We start from the raw sequence: 16,506 nt of genomic DNA, 5'->3' as shown, positions 1-16,506 counted from the left end.
GCGGCCGAGCCCGAGCCCGAGCCCGAGCCCGCCGCCAACGCCGCCGCCGCCGCCTCCGCGCCGCCGCTACAGCCCCATCCCGGGCACGGGCTCAGCGCGCCGGGCAGCGGCCGCCGCTCCCGCTCCCACTCGCGCTCCCACTCCCGGGCCCGCGGCGGCTCCGTGGCCACAAGACCCGCCTGGGGCCGCGCCGCGCCGCGCCGCGCCGCGCCGCGCCGCGCCGCGCGCGAGGCCCCCGCGTCCTCCCGGCCCGCGCGCCCGCGCGGAATGGCCGGCCGCCGCGCCGGCCCCCGTGTTATGTAAACACAGAGTAAGGCGGAAGGCGCCGCTTAAAGGGGCCGCGCCGCCCGCGCCGCGCTCCCCGCGCCCCGCCGCGGCCGCGCGCCCCGCCCGCGCAGGCCCGGCCCGCGGGGAACGCCCACCCCGGAAGCGCCGCGGGCAGCGCCCCGCCCTCCCCGCCCGCCCCTCGCGCCCTCGCGCTCCCCGCGGCCCCGCCCTCGGGCCTCGGAGGCGCGGGCGGGCGGGCGGGCGGACGGGCGGGAAAAGCCGCGCTGCGCTCGCACTCGCTCTCGCTCTCGCTCTCGCTCTCGCTCTCGCTCTCGCTCTCGCTCTCGCTCTCGCTCTCCCTCTCCCTCTCCCTCTCGCTCTCCCTCTCCCTCTCCCTCTCCCTCTCCCTCTCCCTCGCGAGCGCTCGGGGCTCCGACGGCTCCGCCGGACGCTCCCCGCGCTCTCCCGGCCAGCTGCGCTTCACGACGGCCTAGAAAGACGTCTTGGAGAGACACGAACACGCGAATGAGACGCTTCCCAGCCAAGCCCTCCTCGCAGCGCCAGAGGCGGCTTCTGCAGCTTTGTGCCTGTGGACATGGAAGGCCTGCCGAGGGGGCTCCTGAGGGGGCGGGCGGCGCGGCCTCCGTCCTTCCCTGCCCCAGCTCCTCCGCCCCTGACACATTCTCCGCTCACTGCTGTGGCGACCTGACAGGACGCTAAAGAGCTTCGGACTCCGGTCCCTGTCCCCTTCCTAGCTGAGATCCCAAGGAATCCCTCAGACCGGAGTGAGCGACTCGCGCCAGCTAGGAACAGAAAGTCTACAGACTTTCCACTCAACGCGGCCATTCTGCACCGGCCTCCCGGACCATGTCCTGTTAGGGCGGCGGTCCTCCAACGACGGCCCGCGGGCCACATACTGTGTTTGCATCTCTTTAGTCTCTTCGCCGCAAAATAAGATCTGTGCGGTGTGCAGAAGAATTCGTTCAGAGTTACTAGAGTCAGACCCTCCAGGACTCTGAGGGACAGGGAACTGGCCCCTGTTGGAAAAGTTGGAGGAGCCCTGTTTGAGGGTTCCAGTCGAGTGGGCGCCAATCCTCTGCGCTTCTGCTCTTTCGCTCCGGCCCTCCCGGTCCTGCCCCGTGGACGTCACACCAGCAGAGAGAGCTCCGTCGCCATCAAGCCCCAGCTCCGCACCGGCCCCTTCCAGCACCTGGCTCTGTCGTCCCCGTGTCTTGCTCTGAGGCGGCCACAGCTCACCGAGGCTCCCTTCTCTCCGGCACGCCGTGCTTTTGTGCACCGCGTGGCCCGGTTCTGGCTCCATTTCCTCCTCGCTGTGCCCCGCATCTGCTCTTAGGAAGATGGAAGCAAACAGATCGACCTCCTACTAAGTTCCAAGCACCAGGCTGAGAGTTTTCTATTCCAGGCCCGGTCTCCGAAGGCCCTCTGTTTCCAGCTGCCTGCACACGGCGCCCCTACTTCCAGAGGGGCTTCCTTCTTTGCTCTGCCCTCCCAGCATGGCTTCGGGCCTGTTTAGAGAGCTGAAGCTGGTCTGTCTTTATCGGAATCACTCAGCGGAAGTGTGGCCTTCAAGGAGTTTTTGTTTCGGTGCAGGCTTTCTCCACTCCAGGCTAGGGTGCTAGTTTGGCCCATTGTTCGGAGACCTAAAATCCTCAGGCTTGCCTACCGGGGCCAGGCTTCAAATTCCACAGGGTTGCAGGACTGTGGCCGGCCGACTGACCGAGCTTTGCCATCTAAGTGGCACATCTGCATCGCAGCACTGTACACACCAGATTACAGTTGCTAGATTATTCTTTAAATCCCCTACCTTAATTTTTATGCCAAACCTCTCAACTTAATTGTCAAAATGCCACTTGAAGGATTTTTTTTGGACCCATCATGAACAATCATGTCTTTTTCTACATTGAGCACAAATTCCCCAAATGTGTTTTCTGTGCTTTCAAAAAAGAACTATCCCCAGTGGGAGCCAATGGTTGGTGCCGGGAAAGGAACTGGGTGATGAGGCATAAACTTGATTTTCTCAGAGAAACCCCATGGCTTGTGTCTCTGCAGAAGCCCATTTCCACCTTTCCCCGCCCAATTCCTTATTAGCTTTTTCTGTTCACCACTTGTCCCCACTGTCCCCGGGTAGTATTAGGAATCTGATTGTAGCATAAATTTGTCTCTTCTTGAGTGTAATTGTTTTAGTTAAGAGCTTCAGGCCGGTTGGGACAATCTGGCCGTGCCATCTGCCAAATGACTGAAAGGCTGGTTTTAGCTGACCTGCTGCCAGGGTGGGCACCTCCTTTGCCCTCCAGGCTGGCTATTCCATCCAGCCTCCCCTAAAGCACTCTCCCTAAAGAAGGGGACAAGAGGATGGCTCACCTCAGCTTCTCTCCTGAGACCTGAGGCTATTTCTTGGGCTACCATAGGCTTTATATTTACAACACAGTAAAACAACACATGTCTTTCTTTTGCTGTCTTCTGTGACTATTTCTTCTAAGTAAGAGTCACCTAGTAAAAATATCAATTAGTACAAAATTGTATGTTTATCTTAAACACATGTTAAATAAGATCAAATACCTCTCATTGTGCCTAGAATGCTGGAGTCTAATGTTTACTTACTTTATATTCTAGCTTATATGTTGGTGTTTGCCAACACCAAAGAGTAGGGAGCTACTATCAGAAATACATGTCTGAAGAAATTATTTTATTTTTAAATGAAACTTGAGATCGTATGTCATTTTTAAGTTGTGACTTTTGTTCTGACTGGAAGAGAAATGTGAACTCTCAGAAATAGGGGAAACGGGGCCCAGAGTGATAGCAGGCAGGGCATTTGCATTGCATGGGATCCTGGCATCCCATATCTTTCCCCCTCCCCCTAAACTGCCAGGAGTGATTCCTGAGTGCAGAGCCAGGAAGTAACATCTGAGCATCAAGACAAAAATTTAAAAAATGATTTAAAAGAGGAAAAAAATAGAGGAAACATGAGGAAAGTAAAAGAGATTTAACTTTTTTTTTTTTTTTTTTTTTTTTTTTTGGTTTTTGGGTTACACCCGGCACCGCTCAGGGGTTACTCCTGGCTCTACGCTCAGAAATCGCTCCTGGCAGGCTCGGAGGACCATGTGGGACGCCGGGATTCGAACCGATGACCTTCTGCATGAAAGGCAAACTCCTTACCCTCCATGCTATCTCTCCGGCCCCGAGATTTAACTTTTTTTGGTTTTTGGGCCACACCCGTTTGACGCTCAGGGGTTACTCCTGGCTAGGCGCTCAGAAATCGCTCCTGGCTTGGGGGGACCATATGGGACACTGGGGGATCGAACCGCTGTCCATCCTACGCTAGCACTTGCAAGGCAGACACCTTACCTCTAGCGCCACCTCTCTGGCCCCTAACATTTTTTCTTAAGATTTTTCATTATGCATGATCTTAATTTTCCAGAAAGACCCCTATTTGACATTTTAACATATTCCCTTCACTTTTTTTTTTTGTTTGTTTTGTTTTTTTGGGCCACACCTGCTGACGCTCAGGGGTTACTCCTGGCTATATGCTCAAAAATCGCCCCTGGCTTGGAGAACCATACGGGACACCAGGGGATGGATCTGTCCTAGGCTAGTGCGCGCAAGGCAGGTGCCTCACAGCTTGCGCCACTGCTCCGGCCCTGATTTTTAAGTTTTTAATATTTTAACATAGTGGTAAAAATATGGCATATAATCATTCCTTATATAGTTTTTAATCATGCATCTATTAAATTAACTATAAACAAATTCTCAAATCACTAAAACTGCACAAATTTTTTTCTTGTTTCATAATACGTATCCACATTTATTGGCAAATCCCCTGTGCTGGGACATTTGAAAATTTCTCATTTAGAGTATTCTAAATTATGTTTATACTTAAGTTTGCATTTGTTAAAAGGAATGAGAACAGATACTTGAAAACAAAATATTAGGCCAAAGCATATAAACATTTTGTTTCTGTGTTTGTGCCATGCCCAGAGCATACTCCTGATGCTGTGTCAGCGCAGGGCCCGTGGGACCATATGGGTCAAGGCAAGTGCCCTACCCACTGTACTATTTCTCCAGCCCCAAAATGTGTAAACAATTTAAAAGCCCTTTGAGGCATATTTCCAAAGCTGTTTTCAAAATACTTGTATCTGTGGACTTACACTAGAATTAGCAGTAACTTGAGAGAGCTTGCCACAGGGAGCTCTCTCCAGTATTTTAAATCCATACACACTGACAGGTGAAGCATTTTAATTTACATTGCTATAATTATTATAGTAAGGTACACTCAATTTATTTTATCGTGGTTAAAAAAATACATATGTCCTCAAACAAATTTTTATGAACACAGGACAGTATTGTTAACTAATCAATTTAATGTTGTACAGCTGACTCCCTTAAAACTTGTTCATCTGGGGCTGGAGAGATAGCATGGAGGTAAAGCGTTTGCCTTTCATGCAAGAGGTCATCGGTTCGAATCCCAGCGTCCCATATGGTCCCCTGTGCCTGCCAGGAGCAATTTCTGAGCATGGAGCCAGGAGTAACCCCTGAGCACTGCCGGGTGTGACCCAAAAACCACAAAAAAAAAAAAAAAACTTGTTCATCTTACATGACTCTAACATTACACCCACAGGGTTGCAGTTCCTCCTTTCTCCCTCTCACCAGCCCCTAAAAAATCATTGCTTTTCTTCCTATAACCATGGATTTAACTACTTTAGATATCTTAAGTATGTAGAATCGTACAGCTTTTGCCTTCCATTCATGACTTATTTGTTCAGGAAACGGTTCTCAAGCGTTACCCATGTTGCAGCACGTGACAAGATTTTTCTCTTTTATGGCTAACTAATGGTCTATTGTTGTTCTATACTGTTTTTAATCCATCAGTGGACAATTAGGTATCATCTCTTTGCTATTTTGGGTAACGATGTAATGAGTAGACAAGTGTCTGCATCTCTTCAAAGTGCTGATTTCAGTTCTTTGAAATAAATACCCAGATGTAGGATTGCTGGCTCATCTGATAGCTTCAATTTTATTTCTATGAGGAAACGCTGTTCTGTTTTTCCATAGCAGTAACACCTTTTTACATTTCCAAACTTTTTCAGTTTCTCTACATCCTTGCCTACATTTGGTATTTTCTAGAGTTTATATTGTTTTTTTTTTTTTCATAATGAACATTCTAACAAGTGTGAGTTGATAAACCATTGTAGCTGTGGGTTTTTGTTTGTTTGTTTGGGGGGCACACTCAGCTACGATCAGGGGTTTCTCTCAGTTCTGCCCTCAGAAATTACTGCTGGCGGGCTTGGGGGATTTTATTTTCTCTTTATATATAATTACTTCTAATCACAGATACTTTTTTGTTTTCTGTTTTTCTGCATAAAAGATCTTTAGTCTGATATACTTTCCTTTTTCTACTTTTTATTTTGTTACTTAGGCTTTTAGTGTTACATCCGAGAAATTATCGCCAAGACCAAAGCTATTCTGTCCGTTTAAAAGTTTCAGGTCTCATGTTCAAGTCTCTCTATGTGCAAGGTACACTAAGGGTTCAATTTCAACCTTTTGTTTATAGACATAACTTTTTTCCTCAAGATTTCTTTGACATTTTTGCAGTCCTTTGTGGACCCATAAAAATTTTAGGCCTGCTCTTCGCCGTCTTTCATCCTCCCTGGGAGCCTCAGCCATGAAGGTCGAGCTGTGCAGTTTCAGCGGGTACAAGATCTACCTCGGCCATGGGAGGCGCTACGCCAGGACTGACAGAAAGGTTTTCCACTTTCTTAATGCAAAATGCGAGTCTGCATTCCTTTCTAGAGGAATTCTCGGCAAATAAATTGGACTGTCCACTACAGGAGAAAGCACAAAAAGGGGCAGTAGGAAGAAATTCGGAAGAAAAGAACTCGTTGTGCAGTCAAGTTCCAAAGGACCATCACTGGTGCATCTTTTGCTGATAGAATGGCCAAGAGGAATCAGAAACCTCAGGGAACAAGGTATCAGGGCTGCGAAGGAAGCAAAGAAAGCTAAGCAAGCATCTAAAAAGACAGCAATGGCTGCTGCTAAGGCACCCACAAAAGCAGCCCCTAAGCAAAAGATTGTGAAGCCTGTGAAGGTTTCTGCTCCCGGAGTTGGTGGGAAATGCTAAGTTGACAGATCCAAATCTTAAATAAAGATTTGACAATAAAAAAAAAATGTAGGTCTGTTATTTCTATCTTTTGTAAAAGTACCTTTAAGATTTTGATAAAGATTTCACTGAATATGGATATTATTTTGATCATTTGGCATTTTGACAATACTTTGTTTTCCAATTCTTGACCATGGACTGTCTTTCTTTTTGTTGTTTAAGTTCTTCAGAAATGTTTTTCAATTTTAGTGTATATGTGTTTTACTTGTTACACACCTCAGCTGGCTTCAAACTGGGACTTTTTCCCCCCAAAACTTCGCCCCAAAACAACAGGCAACTGTTTCTGGGTTCACGTATCTCAGTTTGATGTGTATTTTACTTCTCTGCTGAGATTTATTCCTAAGATGGAGTGTTTAATGCTATTATAAGTAGTGTTTTTCTTAAATTCATCTTGAATTAGTTGTTGGTATATAGAACTATAGCAAATATTTGAATGTTGAAGTCTTATCTTGAACCTTTATGAAATTTATTGCAACAGCTTTTTTTTTTTTTTTTTTTTTTTTTTGGTTTTTGGGCCACACCCGGCGGTGCTCAGGGGTTCCTCCTGGCTGTCTGCTCAGAAATAGCTCCTGGCAGGCACGGGGGACCATATGGGACACCAGGATTCGAACCAACCACCTTTGGTCCTGGATCGACTGCTTGCAAGGCAAACACCGCTGTGCTATCTCTCCGGGCCCGCAACAGCTTTTCTTTATGAGTTTTTGCATAGAAGACCATATTATCTAGGAACAAAAACCATTTTTCTTCTTCCTTTCTAATTCAGAGTACTTTATTTTTCTTGTCTAATTGTTCTGACAATGCTGTACTGAATAGAAGTAACAAAAGTGAATATCCTTGGCTTGTTCCTAATAATAAAGGAATTGGCTTCCGTTCGCTATGAATAATAATGCATATATTAATTTTATGTTGACATAATTTCATTTTATTTTCATCTGTTGAATTTTTAAATAAAAAGTATTTCATCTTATCAAATGCTTTTTCTGAAGCTATTCAGATCTTCATGATATTTTTTTTTTTTTTTTTTGGTTTTTGGGTCACACCCGGCGGTGCTCAGGGGTTATTCCTGGTTCCATGCTCAGAAATTGCTCCTGGCAGGCACGGAGGACCATATGGGACGCCGGGATTCAAACTGATGACCTTCTGCATGAAAGGCAAATGCCTTACCTCCATGCTATCTCTCCGGCCCCTCTTCATGATATTTTTATACTTTGCTGCCCGTATGGCATGTCACTTTGATGTTTGTGTACCAAAACATGGAAAAATACACTTGGTCATTATATGTGGTTTTTCTAATGATCTTTTGGATTCAGTTTGATTTTGTAAAGCATTTTCATTTACATATATATACAAGTGTATACATATATATGTATATGTATATATGTATATATATTGAGAGAGAGAGACCCTTGAGTGAACTTTTTTTTTAAAGTCACTTGATGACATTGATGAAAAAAAGGCAAACTTGACTGATGTTCAGCAAAGACATTGTCTGAGGACCTGCTTTTGGTATATGTCCTTTTGTTAAAGTTGCAATTTTCAAGTATCTATTAGTTGTTTTATATTATGGCTTACTATTCATTAGGTCTAGAACTAATCTGAATAGATCACGAGACCTATTAAAAGATACTTGGGATATAGCATGGAGAGATAGCATGGAGGTAAGGCGTTTGCCTTACATGCAGAAGGTTGGTGGTTCGAATCCTGGCATCCCATATGGTCCCCCGAGCCTGCCAGGAGCGATTTTTGAGTGTAGAGCCAGGAGGAACCCCTGAGCGCTGCCGGTGTGACCCAAAAACCAAAAAAATATATATATATATACTATGTATTTTTATTTTCTCATAGTTTTGCTCTGGCCTTAATATCAGGATGACATTAGTTCATAAAATAAAGTTGAAAGTTTTACTTCTCTTTCTAAATTTTCAATCTTTTTAATCTACTTTATTTAAAAAACATGCATCCTTTAGTTTATATAGTTGACTATAATGCATGTGTTTTCATATAAGTGAGAGTAAAATTATTTATTTATTTATTTATTTTTTTTGGTTTTTGGGCCACACCCAGCGGTGCTCAGGGGTTACTCCTGGCTGTCTGCTCAGAAATAGCTCCTGGCAGGCACGGGGGACCATATGGGACACCGGGATTCGAACCAACCACCTTTGGTCCTGGATCGGCTGCTTGCAAGGCAAACGCCGCTGTGCTATCTCTCCGGGCCCGAGTAAAATTATTTTTAAATGAATAGAAAGAAATCAAAGAAAAAGAAAAGAATAAAAGAGGTGCAATGACAAGCAAATTTGTGAAAATTACCAATAAGGTAATTAAGTCATCGGCAGAAGATTTAGAAGGCACTTGTTGCTAGCTGACTATTCTGTTATTATATTTGTTTCTGAGCATTAAGTGACCTCAGCTACAGATTGGCATCTAAATTGTGTGTTCCAATAGGGATGACAGCATCAAATAAATGAAGTTGTCGAAGATAAAGTTGTTCAAGAACTCAAAGCACTGTTACTGGTGCTGCAGCTTTTGTGGGACATGGTCTTGGCAGCCAGGTCTCCCAAAAGTAGGAGAACGTAGGGAAGCAAGGGTTAGGGGAACAGTGCCTGTACTTACTCAAAAAATGTTCTGTTAATATCAGCCCACATCCTGGTATACTAAACCTGGAGTTTAGTCATATTAGTGTCTCTGCAATTAAACAGAGAGGAGTGGTAAAGTAAGGCCATAGGCAAAGTGGAAATGATGGGTGAGAGATGCAGCAGACAAGACTTCATCAGGAAGGTGGCTTGGCCTGCCCTTCCGAGATCTGCTAGCTTTTAGTTGTGCAACCGGTGGGTTTCCATGATTTTTCACAGCTTGGTTTCTATCTCTTTTAAGAACAGAGCGAATCTATGGAGCTGGCCCAGAGCAAACATGGCATCAGGAAGTGTGATTTCTATTTCAGGCTTTTTTTCAGGAAGCGTTGGAGATAGGTAAGTGTTCATTCTTTAAATGTATGTAGAATCATCCGTCAAGCCCTCTGGTTCTGGAATTTTCTTCAATGGGAAATTTTTGAATAATTAGTGAATATTCTCATTGGTTACATATCTATTTATACTTTTTATTTCTTCATGATTTAGCTTCAGTGAATTATATACTTAGACAGTATCCTTTTCTTTTCACTTATCTATCCTATTGCTATACTATTATCTATATCATTCTCACAATTCTTCTTTACTGTTTGTTTGCTTGCTTGCTTGCTTGCCTGGTTTTGGGCTACAACCAGTGGTGCTCAGATATTGCTCCCGGCTTTGAGCTCAGGAGTCATCCCTGCCAGATATGAGGTGCCAGAGAATCCTGCATGTAAAGTAAATGCCCTACTCACTGTGATATCGCTCTGGCCCCTCTCAATACTTTTTATATACTTTCATTTCTGATTTTATTTAAGCTGTTTCCTTTTTAATCTTACTTGGTCAAGATAATAACTTGTCAATTTTGTTATTGTTTCCAAAACCCAAATCTTAATCTTACTGATTCTTTACTAGTCCCTGTTTGTTTGGTTCTTTTGGTTGTTGTTCTAATCATAACTTCCTTCTTTCTGCTGCTTTTAGATTAGCTCTTCTTTTCCTAGTGCCTTATAATAAGAAGTAGTTTGAGATCCCACTTTTTTCCACAATGTGGATTTTAATCACTATCAATTTCCCTAATAGTACTACTTTCGTAGATTTTTTCCATAGATTTGGGTATGTTGCATTTTAATTTTTGTCTGTTGCCTGCTTGATTTTTTATGATTTTCTTTTATTTATTTTTAACCCACTTATTAATTTAATAATGTGTGTTTAATCTTTACATATGTCTGAATTCTCCACTTTTTTGCTGTTTATTTTTAGATTCATTTCACTGAAGTCAGAAAAGATGCTTGGTATGATTTCAGTCTCATCTAATGAATTTTAGACTTGCTAGATAGTTTAACATGTGATCTATCATGGAAAATGTTATATGTGCACTAAAAAAGAATGTATTGTAACTGCAATTGCACTCACTTTTTTAACAGTTGTATGATTGAATTACATTGAATTTGTGGTCAATGCATTCCAAGTTTTTTCAGATAAATGGTTTTAAAGCAGAAAATAGCTTCACTAGGACTCATACAATTGAATTATTGAATATAAATGTAATATTAAGTAATCATTCCTGCTATTTTTACAATGTGTTATGTTTAAACAGGCTAGTGAAAAAATTGGCATTCTCCTTTTCTCATTCTTTTAGAGTGGCTTAAATTATTTAAATGGTAATACATACAGCTGAAAAAGAATTCAGATAATACAAGAATGGAAATGTCTTTTCTGTTGAGGTATCATGTCTTAGAATTGTATTAATAGTTGTTTTAATATTAAAATATCATTGCATTACAACCTCCACCAAAGCGTTAATAGCTTTCCTAGATCATTAGTCCTTACTTTTCTTCTCATCTGCCTCTCTCCCTTGCCCTACTCCCATTTCCCATTGATCCAAATTGGGTGTTAGGAATTGAACCTGGATCAGGCAAATGTAAGGCAAATGGCTTGCTCATTGTACTATGGCTCTGGACCCTACTTTTTTTTATACTCCACATAAGTGAGATCATGACCTCCAGTTCCATCCAAGTTGTAACAGAATACAATCTTTTTCTTATTGCTGATGGGTAGATCTAGATGATGGATGGATGGATCCACATGGTAGATAGAACATTTAATTATCCAATAGTCAATGATGTATTTTAGGTTTGTTTTCAGATCTTGACTATTGCAAATGCCCCTGCAATGAACATTATTGCGTATTTATCTTTTCAAATTAGTGATAAATAACAAAAAGTAGAATTAACTGTATAAGTAAATCACAATTTATTTATATTTTTAATGTTTTGAGAAATTTTCATTATTTTCCAGAGAATGACCAGATTATATCCCTATCGACAATGAATGACAGTTCCATGTACTATATCCCTTCCAACATTGGTTGATTCCAGACTTTTTGGGTAACAAACCATTGTCTTTGGTGTGAGGTATTATATACTTCATTGACATTTTGATTTGCATTTACCTAATAGTCAATGATAATGAACACATGTTAATATGCCTGTCAGGCCATTTGTGTGTGTGTGTGTGTGTGTGTGTGTGTGTGTGTGTGTGTGTGTGTGTGTGTGTGTGTGTGTTTGGAAATGTGTTTATTCATCTCTTCTTTCCCTGTTTTCATGGAGTTATTTGGATTTTTGATGTAGTTGGGCTTTACTGAGTACTTTACATAATCTTGAGTATTATCCCTTTTTCACATACATTTTATGCAATTATTTTTTCATTTAATGTCTTTTCATTTTAACTGTCGTTTCTTTCACAGTGTAGTAACTTTTTAGTGTGATAGAGTCCCTTTTATTTGCTTTTACTTTCTCCTTCTTTGCCAATGTCATAGATTCATTGAAGACATCTCTGAAGTTTCTCTCATGGAGAGCTCTGCCTGTCTTTTTCTCTATCCGTTTTATAGATGCAGATCTAACTTCAAGGTCTTTAATCCATTTTTAGGTTGAATTTCGGATGTGGTATAAAGAAGGGGTCCACTTTCCTTTGTTTTATTTATTTCCTCTTTCTTAAAGAAAGAAATACGATATATACACTTTTTTAAATAAGTTTTTTTTTTCACTTAACAAGGAGAACTTGGAGTGAACAACTAAATGAAAAAATATTCTTTTTTTTTTTTTTTTTTTTTTTTTTTGTGGTTTTTGGGTCACACCCGGCAGTGCTCAGGGTTTTTTCCTGGCTCCGTGCTCAGAAATCGCTCCTGGCAGGCACGCGGAACCTTATGGGACACCAGGATTCGAACCAATGACCTTCTGCATGAAAGGTAAACGCCTTACCTCCATGCTATCTCTCCGGCCCCTATGAAAAGATATTCATCTGTGTAAGATATGTTCAATAGATGGTGCAAAAACCAAAAAAAAAAAAAAAAAGAATATACAGCAAGTACAAATGCCTTAAGGTAGGAATAAGATTGATATATTGGAGAACTGAAAGAAATCATGTCCCTGAATTTTTACTGAATAAGCAAGAAAAAAATTAATAAAATTGCAAAAGTAGGGACTAATTAGAGCTTACAGGTGTCTGGGTAGTGATATAGGCATATAATTGGATTCTCTTTGATATTGGAAATCACTGGAGAGTTGGGGATAGTTGTTGAAATAATAAAAAATAAAATAATCTAATGTCCTTTACCTACATTGATATTATTAGAGACCATAAGTGCAAAATCAGGATACGTATTTTAGAAGCTGAGTGATTTTATATGCTACAACATACATATTTTAGAAGAAAAATGGTTTTTCATGCTTAGCCCGAGGTCAGAGTTACTGCAAACAATGAAGGGGACCTGTAACAAGGAGAAATTCCAAGAAGGTCCCTCTACTTTCATTTCACACTGAAACTGGACATTTAGAAAGACATGAGGTGGCAGGAGAAACAAATGATAAAAAAGTGAATAAAAATTTAGGTTAGGAGACAGCTCAGTTTCATATCACTTAATATCTTTAGACCTGCTGCAGTTATCCCCTGAAAGAATTACCTTCTTCTCTCATTAAGGGTTTTGAGAAAGTTTATGAAATAGTGCATGTGGCAGTAATATGTATGCTGTAAGCTATTGGGACATCTGTAGCATTGGGCTTTTAAAATATATAAAAATGCAGGAAAAAGAATGTGGGTAGCAGCTGTGGACATATTAAATAATAATGAATCAATAAATATGTATCCATTGTTTAGTGCAGCCATGTAATAATAATTCAATCTGATAAATATTTATTTAGGAGCTATTATTTTAAGGCACATGATAGTTACAGAAAGTGACACAGCTATAGAAAACCAACAGCTGTAGAAAAGCCAGGAGTCTCAGGGGCTCTCTTTGGAGATAAAACTATTGACCCCAAGATGAGACACGGTGAGTAAACGTGTGGGCTCAGGCCGAGAGAGTCCAAACAATCTGAATCTTCCTGACTGGTGAAATATTCCATTTTAACAATTGTGACCTTGGAATCTAAATAAAAAAGAAAGCCACATGAGAATGTTTTTTAAATGTAAGATAATCTTCAATTTCATATGAGGCAGTTGTCCCAAATCAGCTTATAACAGAAAGCTAGATATAAATTTTTGATCTAAGGTTTCAGTCATCTCCAACTTGCTTCTGAATGCCCACTTGACCTTAAAATACACCGAATGCATACACTCATTTTAACCTAACCTTTTAATAATCTTTTCAATTTGGCTATTACAGTTGTACATGAAGAGATCGGGTGTGTTTAGTTGCAAATTCAGCACATGAAACAGAGTGACCTAATCTCCATGACTTCATGCTGGTTCACCCAACAAACCCAAGGGCATGCTGATGCACACAGCTCAGCACGGAGGGAACTGATCCTAGAGTCAACAATTAAATCCTGAACTAGCAGCAGATAGAAAATCAAAGGTATAACAACTCCCCTAAGATAAAGTGACATGTGTATCCCTTTGGAAAGATCTAATCCTGGGGTTGCAGGTTCATCACAATTATGAGTGTCATAGTCACTTTAAGACCCAAAAATAAAAAAGACTGTTTATAAAATATTCACATGCTTGGAAAAGTATAAATTCCTAATAACATTTTGTTCTTTTTCTGTGGTGGGTGGAGTGGAGGCTAGACCACACCCTGTGGTGCTCAGGGCTTACTCCTGACTCTGTAGTCAAATTGGTGCTCAGGGAACTGTATGTGGCCCTAGGGAAAGAACCCAAGTTGGACAGATACAAAGCAAACACCCTATCTGCTGTACTCGTTCTCCAGCCCTATTACTTTGTTCCTTTGTTTTGGTCACTAGTCAGTTATTTAGAGTTATTTTAGAAACTTGTCTCTCCCTGCTTTTGTTAAACTTTTTGTACTTCAGGGACTGAAAACAAGCCACATCGGACAAAAGAGAAGTTAAGAATCTTAGCTCATGAGCCAAATTTGTGTTTCTTTTCTATTGAGTTAAGAGCATTATATTAAATATTAAGCATTCTATTAACAATCATTTTAATAGAAATTAACAAATGCAGAAAGTTTAAAAACAAAAAAAATGCTTCCTTCAGCATTTTATCTTTTTTTTTTTTTTTGGAGGGGGCACAGGTCATACCAATTGTGTCAAGGAGTTATTCGAAGCTCTGTGGCTTAAGCTCTGTGTGCTCCCATAATGAGCTCAGGGCACTCTTGGTATCTGCCCTCAAATCTAATTCACCAGCAAGCACAGACAGCATGCTCAACCATCTGAGCTATCTTTCCAGCTCCCCTACCATTTTAAAGTTTATAATATTTCTAGCATGTATCACTGACTCAATATGTTCAATTCTGTAGACCATATTCTATAGAGAAGCTGCCTCTATTCAATCTTTTTATGATAAAGTCATATGATTATTAGTGACATATTTTTGATTTGCAATTAAAAATATCATGAAGCAAATGTTATTTATTTGTAATGTAATACCTCCTTTCTTTTATTGAGGCATCATGGTTTACAGTAGTATCAATTGCACTGTTTTATATTTGCAGAACTATTACCTCACCGCCCCCACCAGTGTCAATGTCCCTTTGTCATCTCCTATGTAAAGCTAAAGATAATGTTCCTACCAGCTATCTCATACTGCAGAACAAAGTGCCTCAAACATAGTGACTTAAATCCCCAAAAACTCTTGATGCCATCAGTAGGGATAATAGTTTGGGGGTAATCAAGTTCAAACATAGCCACTGGTAGCAAGTTTTGTAGAAAACAGGATGTGGGCTTGAAAAACACCTCCAAATTGTCTACTACAACTATAATTCCAATGAAGATATGGCAGGAAAATGTGATTAAAAACAAAATTGTTAAAGTATAGGAGTTATATTTAGTACTCTGTGTGGGATAAAAATGAGTAATAATGTAGCCAAAGAAGGAAGACACACGAAACAAGCAAGGAACAGTGAAAAGGGGCCAACTAGCTCAAAGGAGAAATAGAGAAGTTCATTCCAGTCATGATCACCGAAAGATTTGAAATACAGGATAAATCGATGAAATTTGGAGAGCCTTGTTGAGGAGTGGCTCAGGAGGTGATGAGGTCAAAAGGGGAGAGAAACCAGGCCCAGAATAGCTGACTCAGCAGTTGCCTGCTCAGATGGACTGAGCCCTGCACTGCAAACACTTTAACCCCATACCGGCTCTACAGATGATCTTAGCCACAGGCTGAGGAGTGATAACACCAGTCCTCTTTGCATGTCCACCCCTTGGGTTGTTCTGGTGGTATATTTCCAGAATATCTGGAGGATATACACTGCCTGGAGGGCTGTAGAGGAATTCTGCTACACACTATTGTTGAAAGAATAGTATATTTATTTGGAGATTACAAGGGAGAAGCGGTTCCATTCTAGAGAGGACATCACTTTCTTTTCAGAGGGCTCTTAATCAGTGCTTAGGGACTTTTGGGCCCTCCTGGTGATTTTTTTTTTTTTTTTTTTTTTTTTTGGCTACACCCAGCAGCACTCAAAGGTTACTCCTAGCTCTGCACTCAGAAATAGCTCCTGGCAAGCTGAAGGGGATCATATGGGATGCCAGAAATTAAACCCAGGTCTGTCCTGGGTTGGCCGTATGCAAGGCAAATGCCCTACTACTGTGCTATTGCTCCGGCCCCTCCTGGTGATCTTTGACCAAGCATGTGAGAATTTCAGCGCCAGGGTCTGAAGATGACGAGCTATTTGAGTCCTGAAAATCCAGAACTTACACTAGCTATTGTGAACTGATAGGTACTACAAGCATAGCTAGTGTAGGTGAGATATTTGGGACTAAGCTCTTGTTATTATCAATGTTAGGCAGTTAATTAAAATGGTAGCATTATTTTTGTTTGCTTGTTTTGGGCCCACGCCTGGCAATGCTCAGGGGTAACTAACTCCTAACACTGCACTCAGGAATTACTCCTGGCAGTATTGGGTACAAGGATCAAATTCAGGTCAGCCTCATGCCCCATCCTCTGCGCTATTACCCTGGCCCAGCATTACATTTTTATACTATTTTATTTTATTTTATTTTAATTTTGGTT

At 41.5% G+C, this 16,506-nt stretch overlaps 1 pseudogene; it reads left to right on the top strand.

Moving 5' to 3' along the window:
* The first annotated feature begins 5,940 nt into the window (after positions 1-5,940).
* On the top strand, positions 5,941-6,450 carry LOC126004101 (60S ribosomal protein L24-like; annotated as a pseudogene).
* Positions 6,451-16,506: the final 10,056 nt, after the last annotated feature.

The sequence above is a fragment of the Suncus etruscus genome, chromosome 3 (genome assembly GCF_024139225.1).
Source record: "Suncus etruscus isolate mSunEtr1 chromosome 3, mSunEtr1.pri.cur, whole genome shotgun sequence".
Classification (NCBI taxonomy): Eukaryota; Metazoa; Chordata; class Mammalia; order Eulipotyphla; family Soricidae; genus Suncus; species Suncus etruscus.
This window is presented reverse-complemented; position numbering and strand designations above follow the sequence as displayed.